Raw genomic sequence first — 13,289 nt, forward strand, 5'->3', positions numbered from 1 at the left:
GACACATGGACATTCACACAGGCACGCATGCACGCCTACACAGTACACACACACACACACACACACACACACACACACACACACACACACACACACACACACACACACACACACACACACACACACACACACACACACACACACACACACACACACACAAACCCCAAGCTTGGCGAGCCTACATGGTGCTTTTTCTCATGCATTGTGTGAAAAACAAACATTGAACCCCTCATAAAACTGCCAAAAAATCTAAAATGTGACAAAGCATAATACAAGCGTAAACAATATTATTACGAAACAACTGGCAAGACAGAGTTTTTAGGGGGAAAAAAACATTTACGCAGTTGCTAGACTCATATCATGTTAACATGCAACTGTTTTAACTGTTTGTGTCAACTTTATAGTTTTTCCTTGTTGTTCTTATGTTATTTATATGCGTATAATCTCGGCATCATTGTAAATGAGGGTCTCCCTCAATGATCTCTCTGAGAATCTTAAATAAAGGTTGAATGAATATCCAAGCTGAAATTGTCTTCCATTCTATTCTATTCTATTCTATTCTATTCTATTCTATAGGATCTAGCTTCAACTAGCACATTTTGTTTGATTTTGTTGAGGTAATCTGGATCTTTTGCTTTCTAGGAGGGAACATCCACACCTTGAGAACCTTGAAATGAATTTGCAGATCATCTTTATTTTAATCATCAATCAATTGTGTTGTGGCTTGGATCACTGGAACTAACATATCACAGTGAAAACCTTTTTTCCCCCCAAGATGGAAGGAAAAAGACTATGATTTTGTTTTGTTGTTCAATATTCTTTTCAATATTAATGTTATATTATCATTAAAAACTTTAAATTATTTAGAGGACCACTTGCAATATCCTCATGGCCCACCAGTGGGCCCCGGCCCACATGTTGAGAGCCACTGTCCTATACGGATTGCAGTTTAACACTAAGTGTGTGCAAACAATAAATAACAATGGACGCTATTCACAGATTCTCATTACATCCAACATCTGTCTCTCTGTACCAAGCAAATCTTTGACGTCTTTGTAGGCAAAATCACAGTGTGCAAAGCTCTGCTTATAGACAAGAAAACACACAGCAAAAGTACATGTGTTTGATAAAGACGTTGGAATGTTAACCTTTTGAACCCATCGTGGGTGGCTGGTTTGCATGCACTATCAAGCATGCCTGCGAAACACACACACAAACACACACACGCACGCACACAGGTTCCATGAGGAGTTGCAACGCTTGCACTATCTATCTTCTCATCACCAAGGCAGAAAATAGTCTGTCAGACCTCATGTGTTGACCATATTGACACACACACACGCGCGCATGCACGCACGCACGCACGCACGCACGCACGCACGCACGCACGCACGCACGCACGCACGCACGCACGCACACACGCACGCACGCACACACGCATGCACGCACGCACACGCACACTTGTGCGCGCACACACACACACACACTCGTGCGCACACACACACACACACACACACAGTATACGTACATAAAGTAGAGAGGCAACACACCATATACCCATACATACATACATACTGTACATGCATACTACACAATCACACGCACTCACACGCACTCACACAATCTCTCTGTCTGTCTGTGTCTCTCTCTCTCTCTCTCTCTCTCTCTCCCCCCCCAAACTGTGTTTAACAGCCTTGTTTGCTTTTGTTGGAGAATCCGGCCAGCTAGCTGGGGATGACATAGTGGACCACAGTGTGTGCATGTGTGTCTCCATATGTTTCTATATGTTTAATGTATATGTGTGAGCATTCTTCTTGCGTAAGTATGTGTGGCATCATAATGATTAGAGTGGGGTGGTCTAGTATCCTTACCATCCATTACAGCTATCACAATGCATGCACACATACACGTGTGTGTGTGTGTGTGTGTGTGTGTGTGTGTGTGTGTGTGTGTGTGTGTGTGTGTGTGTGTGTGTGTGTGTGTGTGTGTGTGTGTGTGTGGTCCTCTCCTAGCACTGTCAACCACCAGCAGATGTCAGGGTGACCACCACAGGGGTGGTAGATGTTATTTCCATCTTGAGAGAGTGTGTGTGTGTGTGTGTGTGTGTGTGTGTGTGTGTGTGTGTGTGTGTGTGTGTGTGTGTGTGTGTGTGTGTGTGTGTGTGTGTGTGTGTGTGTGTGTGTGTGTGTGTGTGTGTGTGTGTGTGTGTGTGTGTGTGTGTGTGTGTACGACCACCACAAGGGTGGTCAAGGTTATTGTGACTGGAAGCATATAAAGTGAAATAATAGTGGTGTTAGACCACCTCTCCCTGTTTTCCCTGCTCTCTTTTTCCCTCCCTTCTCTCTTTATTTTCCTATTTTTGTGTTTCAACACTTACTGTACTCATTTTGGGGTATTTTTATGCTTTATTACAGAGAGGTCAGTGTAGAGAGACTGGAAGGAGAGGAGAGACATGCAAGACAAAACGGGGGTCAGACTCAAACCCAGGTCTTCGTGCTCACCAGCAGCACATGGCACCAACCGGCTGAGCCACCGAGTACACGCAAGCACACACGCACAAACTTAGTCACTGTAGACTGAGTATTTGCCAAACTGTGTGATACTTCAGTATTTTCAAATTGCTTTGTCTTTGAATGAAAAGCCTAAATTACGCTTAACATGCCTCAACGGCAGTTTGACAAAATGGCGGAGGAGAGCGGGATGAAACATTTTCAATTATCGCTCAGAGAGTGGCGTGTAAAAGTACTCACGATTTGGAAGAAAATGTAGGTTATAGGTTACACCAGCAGAAACTGCAGTGAAAGTAGCACTCAAAATGTTTTTAAAGTTATTGCTTAAGTCTTAAGTCTTTTTCTCCCTCTCTGCTGATCCTGTGGCCACAGAGAAGATGAGCGCACAGCGCATGCAAATAAACGCAAACGTGGCCATGCTCATATGTGCACGCTGCACGTACATATGCATGCAGACAGATGGACAAAACACACAAAAACAAACACACAAAGAAAAGTTGTAAGAGCGGGCATAAAGCCTGAGTTATACTTAGTTGCATGCAGGTGTCACGCACTGAAAACATCCGATCTTCAAGCTGACATATCGCTTTTCAACAAAACTACAGTAAGTCAGGCATCAGATGTGGCACCAAGACTGAAAGAGGCCAAGAGTCAGATGAGGACTGGGGCAGGGGAAGACAGGTCATTATTTCCAACATGGGTCGTCTGTGTGTTCCTGGCCAGCTCCAGGAACTAGCCAGGTTCACGCCCTGCGCCACAGAATGAGAGCTTTCTTCCCCCATGGTCTAGGTCCAGTGACGGTTGTCTCCAGCTCTTTTGGCTCTCAGGCCTCATGGCTTTCCACTGGCTTCCATTTCACAGAACCATGTTGATGTTGTGGCTCCCTGGGAGTATGTTTTATGCCTCTGACAGCATTATGTTTTCGGGTCGTCCATCCGCCTGTAGCCTGGGACCAGACGAATCTGCGAGTGCAAAAAAAAATTGCACTCTGGGATTTGGGTCTGGCACCGCTCCATAGAGAATCCATTTCCTACTCCAGAAGACGTGGGTACCCAATCAGGGCCCAGTATTCGAATATGGGAGACTGTAATTGGTAGTTGGTTGTAGGTCTAACCAATTGCGTCGAGGGCCATTGTATTGATCCCGCCCCTTGGGAAATAAAACGTCCTCATGGAAGCACCAGACTCATATCCACGCAGTGATATAGTCTAGCTACGCCAGGCTAATCCGCCTGTACCCCTGTATGTCCGTCCCATTCTCACGATATCTGTCAAGTAGTGTAGTGTCATTTTATTGTTTCCTGTTTTCTGTGTTGTACTTAGGTTTTACTTTACTGTTGTGATCCTTCTATTTTGAAGTAATGTTTCCAGTTGTTCCTGTTATACCTGCATTGTCTCGTTGCCATGTCTGTGATTATTTAAGGTCTCCACCTGAGTCCTGTTAGTCCCTTAGCCAATCGTGTGTTAATTATCGATCTAGTTCACCTGTGCCTAGTTGTTTCCCTGTATATCTGTTGTTTTCTGTGAATGGTTGTCAGTTTGTTTGTTCAGTGTAGGTGTGAGTACTAGTGCAGCAGATTAATGAAATAATTGTTCACTTTGTGATGCAAACATGAAATTTGGCACAAAAAACGGATTGAGATGGTCAAAGATGCCGTATGTTGCCCATGTGTGCCCTAGTATCACCTCCAACCCATCATGTTCCTCAACATGATGGCTACACCATGCTTGCCACCAATGTTCCACTCTTTCATGAGATCAATCAAATGCCAATGATCCTGGACCCAGCCAGGCTGGATGAAGGTGGTTGTATAGAAGCTACTTTGATCTTTCGGATGTCACGTTTAACGTCTGCGGCCAACCCACCCACCACCATTAATTTTAATATAGGATAACTATATAGGAATTAATATGCTAATTATGACAAGCTTTAACACATCTAATAGGATAAAGTTAGGAATTGATGACACTGTAAAGGTCAAAGGTCAACTTTACTGTTACATGTTATGCTGTTGAAAAGGCCCACCACTTGGGGCCAATTAACAGGGTCAATTGGTCTGGCCAATGACTGGCCAGGTCTACATAAATGCTTGATCTAGAGCAGCTGGACTACAAACTATAAAGTTTGGTGTGTAGTTGATTCGTTCTGTTGCATCCATGATAAATGTGAATTGGATTTTTTTTCATTTAAAATGTCATGTCGGTCTCATCCATATGTTCTGGCTTTGCCCATCTATACACAAATATTGGACAGAGGTCTTTCAGTCCATATCAGGGATAGTGGGGAGAATGGTGGAGCCTACTCCTTTAGGTGCGCTGTTTGGGGTTTTGCTACATTGCTCTCTCGTTGTTCACATATGGGAACAGCGCCCTCTGGCGGTGATAACAGAAGCTTCACATTAACTCCCTCAGGGCCAAACCTAATTTTGGCCCGATGGGTCTTCCGTCGCTTTCCGGTAGCCCCCTCCCGAAGGTATTATAGGCGACCGGAATGCGGAAGTCGTTCTCTTGGCTTCCTTCTGCCTACGGTGAAGGAGCTTCGCAAATCGACAAACATTTCAACAAACAAAAGAACGAGTTCTGCGGGTCATCACAACTCTATAGCGACTGGTAGGTTTCGCGGTCCACAGAGTTCCCCAGACCTTCTTCTTCTCCCTCTTCCCCACTGTGTTTTTCCAGACGAGGAAAAGCACAGCTCTTCAAAGAAAAGAAAAAGAGAACGCTAAACTTAGCCACCTGTTGGCTCCGCTAGTAGCTAGCGGCCTAGTTTAGCTTTCCACCTTAGTGGCTAGTAGCTTAGCTCGCCACCTCATCTCCATGGCTCGACGCCGTACCGCCGTTTCTGACCGCCAGGAGTACCCCCTGCGTCGCTGCGGCTCCCGTTCCTGTCCTCAACTCCTGGACGAGTGGGACACACACAACCACTGCGTCTCCTGCCTGGGTCTCGCCCACGCTGAGGACGCTGCTTACGAGCTACACCCGAGATGCTCCGACTGTGCGTCTTTCAACTCGTCCGAGCTCAAGAACCGGTTCCACGAGGCCAGAATTTTTTTCCAGCCTCCTTCACGGCCCCTGTTCGAGGACTATGAGGAGCAGCGCGGCGGCGACCGCCATTACTTCACTTCCCGGCGATCTGCGGACCGCACACCTGCTAGCCAAGCTGCTCGTTGGCCTCATGCTTCAGCTAGCTGCGCGAGGGCTCTGGAGCCACCAAAACACCCCCGCTCTCGCTCTCCTCCGAGGAACGAATATGTTGAGCCCCGCGTCGAACCACCCCCCACCCCACCCGGTGGCCACACCGAACACCGTGCGGCCTCCCACTACTCTTCCACCCCGGGGAGCGTCGTTTCGGTCGGCGATTATGAGGTGGATGACGACGCCCTCACTCCCTACCAAGCCGAGCGGCAGGAGTCGCAGGACGTAGGAGACTACCTGGTCGTTGACGAGGTCGCGGAGGACGGGGTGGTCGTCAGGGATGACGCTCTCACCGCGGACCGCGACCCCCCGACCCCCCCAGCCCCAGCTGGGACCCTCCACACTGTCCTTGTTCACGCTGAGCCGCTCACAGCCCCCGCACCGGCCATAATAGGTGAGATTACTCTTCTGGAGCTCTATAAAAAAGCCACCGTCAGATGTGGCCTCAAGTGGCCAGGCGACGAGATCAACGAGACCCCTATTAACACCTCGGAGTTTCAGGGACTCGACTCAGTGGAGGAAAAAATCACCAAGAAAAGCAAACTTCCACTGGCGATGGGTTTCGTTTCGGCTCTCTCCTCGTCCTGGAGCGCTCCCGCGGCCCCCGACGCGGATCCCAGAAGGCTACGGTTCGACATCGATTGTGTGGGTGCGGGTGAACTGGGCCTCGGCCCCCCCCCACCCATGGATCGCACCCTAGCCAGCTCCCTCTGCCTTAGCCAGCCTCGCGGCCAGAAAACACCTTTTTCCACGGTGAAAGACATCCCTGTTTTCACCAATGAAAAGGACATCGCTGCCTCCCTGGCTTCTAAAGCCGTCTACAGGGCGTCAACATCGGGCGGCAGGGCTCTCAATGCCTCCGCTCTTCTGCAGGGCTCCCTGAAGGTGCTTCTGAGCGAGGCGGGAGACGCCGCCACACCCGAGCAGCTGGCCGAGATGCGACGCCTCACTCAAGAGATGATTTCTCTAAATAAACACACCATAGAATGGACGGGCAGAGTACTGGGGCTCTGCGTCACCCACGAAAGAGCACGATGGCTCGACCATGTTACTTTCCGCGGTCCCGAGGACAAGAAAAATCTGCTGAACCTCAAAGTCACCCCAGGAAATCTTTTCCAGGGCGCCATGGATTACCTGAAGGAGAGCAGCGCGGTTCGAAAAGCTCAAGATGAGGCTGCATTGTCCTGCATCCAAGCCCCATCCAGAGCACCTCTCCCCAGACCCCAGTCCCGTCCTGGACGACAGCCAGACCGAGGTAGGCCGCCGAATCGTCAGGAGGGCCCAGTTCGACAGGCCCAGTCTTCCTCCGCTCCACCTGCTGCCAGAGAACAGCGGGACCGAAGGGAGGACGACCGCCCTCGCCCCCCACAGAACAGACCCAGCCAGAGAGGCTCCAGCAAGGGTCGCGGTGCCAGGTCGCGTCGGTGACACTGTCACTCCCTGCGTGGAAAGCAGGGAAGTTTTCTCCCCCGGTTCCCTCTCCCCTCAGACGGGGGATTCGCGCCTGTATCTAGTGGCCTCGGGCCTCATGTACGGGTCACCGAGGAAGAGGAGGAGATCTCCACCGGAGCTAGCAGATGCGACGGAAGATCGCTCGCCAAGCACCGAAAGAAAGAAGAGCAAAACACAAATCACACATTTAAGTGCCACAGCAGATTGTCTGAGTGTGCATGCGTTAGAGAGGAAAGTTTTGCAAAATACACATACACGTGCCACAGCAGATCGTCTGAGTGTGCATGCTATTTCTACTGTTGTTGTTGCCAATGTTGTGCTTTTACATGCTGCTGTATTAAAAAAGACCAACAAAAAATTGCAACTGAAAACGGTAGGAATGAAAATGAGCCGGAGACCGCGACGGACCCCCCCCCAGGGGGGTCCATGGTGGTCTCCGGACAGAACAAAGGCTTGTGGCGGGCCAAAACCGCCACATGCTACATGGGTCACGCCAAAATTTTCCTCGGCGCCACAAGGTAAGACAAAGTCTAGCTATTGTCGCAATGACAGTGGGGGGGGCCAAAATGGCCGCCTCAGCTGTTCAACACGTGTCGCTAGACAAGATGGCGGCCCCCACTTGCAGACACGTGTCGACAATAGCGAAGGCCGGTCCCACGTGCGCAGCCAGGAAAATAATAATGGCCGCGCCCATGAGCACGAATGTAACAACAAGCACGGTAGCCATGCCAACGAGTGCAGCCAAGATGGCGGCTCATGTGAGTACGAATACAATAACAGTCCCCCCCAATCCTTTAACACTACACATCGAGCGTTGGAAAGAATGCAACGCCAACCCCTGGGTGCTTCGTACAATAGCAAAGGGGTACAGGCTGCAGTTTTCCACAAAACCACCCATGTCCGACAAAGTACTTTTGTCACGAGCGAGTGGTCAAGCGGCGCTGACGTTACGAGAGGAGATAGCCTCCCTATTACGCAAGAACGCCGTACGGGAAGTGTTACCAGGAGAAAGCCGGCTCGGTTTCTACTCGAGATACTTCCTGGTCAAGAAGAAAGGGGGGGGATTACGTCCCATCATGGATCTACGAGCTCTCAACAGGTATTTGAAAACTTTTCAGTTCAAAATGCTGACGGCGGCGGCGTTACTACGCTCGGTCCGTCAGGGCGACTGGTGGAGCTCAATAGATCTCAAGGACGCTTACTTTCACGTCCCTATTTATCCACCGCACAGGAAATTCCTGCGGTTCGAATTCGAGGGTCATGTGTACGAATACCTGGTCCTCCCGTTTGGAATGTCACTAAGTCCCAGGGTGTTCGTCAAATGTACTCAGGCAGCGATAGCTCCCCTGAGGCAGAGGGGTATTCGCATCGCGAGTTACATCGACGACTGGCTACTGAGTGGGGACTCGTATCAGGAGGCATGTCATCACACCAGTACAGTGGTGTCGCACCTGACCTCCCTAGGGTTCACACTGAACTTCGAGAAGTGCGTGCTCACGCCGTCCCGTCGCGCTACTTTCATAGGTATCGAGCTGGACGCGGTCTCTCTCAGGGCTCGTTTGTCTCAGGAGAGGAGAGTTTCCTTTCTGAGATGTTTAGCCATGTTTCAACTGGGACGCAAGGTCCAGTACAAAATCTGCATGAGGGCGGCGGGGCTCATGGCCTCGGCCATTTCCTTGATACGCCTGGGCAGATTGCACATGCGCCCTTTTCAGAGATGGGTGGGCTCCCTCGGGGTCCCGGTAACTCAGGGTTTTCGCCGGGTAACGGTGTCCGCAGCGTGCATACAGTCCCTCCAACAATGGAAAGTAGTCTCCTTCCTGTCAGAGGGCGTTCCAATGGGGAGGATCATCTCCAGGAAGATGATAACCACCGACGCCAGTCTGACAGGTTGGGGCGCCACCTTCGAGGGCAGAATGGCCAGGGGTGTGTGGGACCGCAGTATGAGGGCGGCCCACATCAACTACCTGGAGCTGATGGCGGTCTTTTTGGCGTTAAAGCACTTCAGACCCCGCATCAGCGGTTGTCACGTTTTGGTCAAGACGGACAACACTACGACCATGGCCTACATAAACAAGCAAGGAGGCCTGAAGTCTCCTACCTTGGACGGGTTGGCACGGAGGCTGATACTATGGTGCAGCACGCACTTGGAGTCAATCCACGCCTCTCATGTCCCTGGTCTTCTGAACAGGGGAGCCGATCTTCTGTCCAGAGGCAAGACTCAGGCTTCAGAATGGTCTCTGCACCCCGAGGCAAGACTCAGGCTTCAGAATGGTCTCTGCACCCCGCTATTGCTATGTTCGCTATTGTCGACACGTCGCGAACCAGATCTGGGTCAGGTTCGGGCGGCCCAGGGTGGACCTGTTTGCATCAGAGGAGAACGCGAAATGCTCGCTGTTTTTCTCAATGAAAGGCCAGGCTCCGCTGGGGTTGGACGCCCTGGCGCACGAGTGGCCGAGGGGGCTACTTTATGCGTTCCCTCCGATGGAGCTGATCCACCCTACTCTGGAACGGATCAGGCTCCGGGACCTCACGGTGCTGCTGGTGGCTCCAGCATGGGGCACCTGGAGGTCGGAGATAGCTCCCCTCCTATACGAGCGGCCTTGGCCCCTCCCGCTGCGAGAGGACCTGCTACAGCAGGCGGGGGGCGAGATTCATCATCCCAGGCCCGCAGACCTAGATCTGTGGGTTTGGCCCGTGAGAGGGAAAATTTGACTGCAGCCGGGCTTCCACCTAGGGTGGTAGCGACTATTCAGGCCGCTAGGGCACACTCCACTAGGTCCGTTTATGGAGCTAAGTGGGGTGTGTTCGAGGAGTGGTGCCTGGACCGGTCCCCGGTTGTGGTCCCTTTCCAGGCTTCGGTCCCAGACATCCTGACCTTCCTACAGGATAGGTTGGATCTGGGAAACGCCTTCTCCACAATCAAAGTATACCTGGCGGCCATCTCGGCCAACCATGTTGGTTTCGGTAGGAAAACCGTGGGAAAACAACCAATGGTGTGCCAGTTCATGAAGGGTGCCCTGCGGGAACACCCTGTCTCCAGGGCTTTGTTTCCCACGTGGGACTTGGTCCTGGTGCTCGACTCACTCTCTCGTCCTCCTTTTGAACCACTGGAGACGGTGGAACCTAGGTTCCTCACGCTCAAGACGGTGCTCTTGGTTGCGCTGACAACAGCGAAACGGGTGAGCGATATGCATGCCCTATCGGTAGTTCCGGAGTGCATGAGGTTCGCTGGTGATAACGGTAGGGTTGTTCTTAAACCCAACCCGGCGTTCATCCCTAAGAACCACCTGGCGGTGGTGACACCGACCGTGCTGGTTGCTTTTCATCCGCCTCCGTTTGCCTCAGAGGAGGATCGGAGGCTGCACTGTATCTGTCCAGTGAGGGCCTTGCGGCTGTATGTCCAGAGGACTGCGGCCCGGGACCGACCCGGCCAGCTGTTCGTTTCCCTGGGCCCTGGGCCTGGGGGAAAAGCGGTGGCTAAGTCTACGCTTTCCCGATGGATTGTGGAGGCTATTCGCTTGGCGTACACTAGTAGGGGAGCCCCAGTGCCTGACGGACTGAGAGCGCACTCTACTAGGGGTGTATCGACGTCATGGGCCCTCTGCAGAGGGGTTTCCATTCAGGACGTCTGCACGGCAGCGAGTTGGGCGTCTCCCTCGACTTTCGCTGCGTTCTACAGCCTGGACGTGGCGGCGTCTTCCCTGGCGCACGCTGTCCTGGGTGTGGCCTCCACCTGAAGGTGGGTAGGTGCATAGAACGGCCGTAGGATCTGTTCATGCCCCTGTAATTTAGTGTATGATTGGCCGACGTCTGGGCCTTAGATGAATAAGGCGGACTTCGGTCTGTCAGGGCCCTCCCCCCACTAGAATAGACAGGCTGTGCCTGTTTTTAGTTATGAGGCAGACTTAGGTCTGTCAGGGTGGGTCTGGGGGGGCTTGGGCGCCAGGGGGTCACGTCCCAGGGGGGGCGTGGCCCTGGCGCCCAGGCGCTGGGGCAGGTTTTTGTGGTATCTTGTTTGTAGATACATTCCGGGGGTTTATATCTCCCATATGTGAACAACGAGAGAGCAATGTAGCAAAACTAAGGGTTACTTACGTAACCCCGGTTTTGTAAATTGCGAACGAGTTGTTCACAGAAACACCCTTCTTTTTGCTTCACCGTAGGCAGAAGGAAGCTGGTGTATCAAGAGAACGACTTCCGCATTCCGGTCGCCTATAATACCTTCGGGAGGGGGCTACCGGAAAGCGACGGAAGACCCATCGGGCCAAAATTAGGTTTGGCCAGAGGGCGCTGTTCCCATATGTGAACAACTCGTTCGCAATTTACAAAACCGGGGTTACGTAAGTAACCCTTAGTTTTCCCCTCACTGCCCTCGCTCTCTAAACTGGAAAAGGATGTTCTGGCTTTTGTTACTCTATTGGCTCGGAGACTCATTCTAATTAATTGGAAATCTTCCCCCTCTCACACTCATTGGATAAGAGACATCTTGTATTGTCTAAAACTAGAAAAGATAAGATTCTCATTGAATGGCTCCTCCAGTAGGTTTGGGAAGGCATGGGGTCCATTCTTTCATTTTGTCCGGAATTTGAATCCATCTCTGATCAGGGATACGGATATGTGAGGTCTGGTGGATCATTGATATGCTGGGTTTGCTGTGGCGGGGGTGTTGCTGTATTGCGGATTTTAAACGTGACATGGATATGTATTGTTTGACTGGTGTTTTTGTTCTGGTTTTGTTTGTTTTTGTCTTGTTCGGTCTGTTTGTGTTTATATATCTTTTTATATGTATATATTTTAATTCTGTGTCTTTAATTTTATGTCTTCATGTTTTGGTTTGATAATTCAATGTGTATTGAGCTTTTGTATTTTATTGGTTGCTTTAAAAAGCTTTTCTGTATCTCATCATATGTCTTTAATGCTGAATCCTGCTGTGGAAAAACCCAATAAACAAAGTAAAAAAAAGAAAAGAAGAAAAATCATGTCCGTAATTGATGTTCAGTAGTTAAGTTAAAAGCTGTTTGAAGTTAAAACAATTTGTTAAAGACAAGTGAAAGGATGGCATGTAACTTCACATTTTGTATTGTCTTATTTTAGAACCACATGCAACTACAAAATAAAAACCCTACTGTAGAATCCTTTCAATGACAGAGCTCTAACTGGTTGCTCTGTAGCAATTTGACCATTCCGAATCAGATTCATATTAAGACATTTTTCATATGCAAAAAAATACACATATAATGCCATATCTCATCCTGGGTACAGAAGGGGAGATTGTTACCATATTTCACATTTGGTTGGATACAGAATTGATGACACCACGAAACTGTGGCAAATTGGCAATTATGTAGATGTATAAAGCGTCCATGTTTTAGAATGCATAGCTTTTTTGTAATCATTGTGTAGCTACTGTTATGGCTACTTTGTGTTCTATCAGAATAAGCTTTATTAGGGGTGAGGGGCGAGGAGGAGAGGGGGCGGGATTAATGGACTTTGACATCAAAGTCCCCGGGCCAATCACAGCACTTTTCTCAGACCACAAAAAATCTGCTGAATGTTCAAAGTTCTGTTTTTTGGGGTGTAATTGAAATTACATTTTTTAATCAAATTTGATGTCATGAAACCTTTAATGTAATGTCAAATCCAGTTCAGCTTTTTATTGATTTGGACCCCAAGGTACTTGCATGAGTCAACCCTCTTCACTTTCTCTCCTTGGAATGGATAAAAAGTACAGAGGGACTCAAGCACTACCTCTTCTAGTACTACCTCTTGTTCCTCTACTAGTCCACCACAAGTTCATTGGTTCTGCTGATATTGAACTTCAGGTGATTGTCAATGCACCATGTGACGAAGCTCTAAGTAAACCACGTTTCTCAATGGAAATTATTCACTGGACATTTTTCACTGGGATCACACACGTCACAGCGTAGTGATAACTTACATTTTGCAACAACAAACAAATACACTTAATACATTTTATTAAATTCCTCCAGTCTTCACAAGTGCTCTCACAGCTGAGTTGCTTGTTGGAGTCTATCTCCTGACCTGTACTGCATGTATAAATGTAAATGTGGAGAACAGGCTACATGTTTATTCACCATGTACCGTACATGGTAAATAATTCTGCTCCTGA

Source organism: Gymnoscopelus braueri (genome assembly GCF_963280865.1).
Source record: "Gymnoscopelus braueri genome assembly, chromosome: 16".
NCBI classification, from domain to species: Eukaryota; Metazoa; Chordata; class Actinopteri; order Myctophiformes; family Myctophidae; genus Gymnoscopelus; species Gymnoscopelus braueri.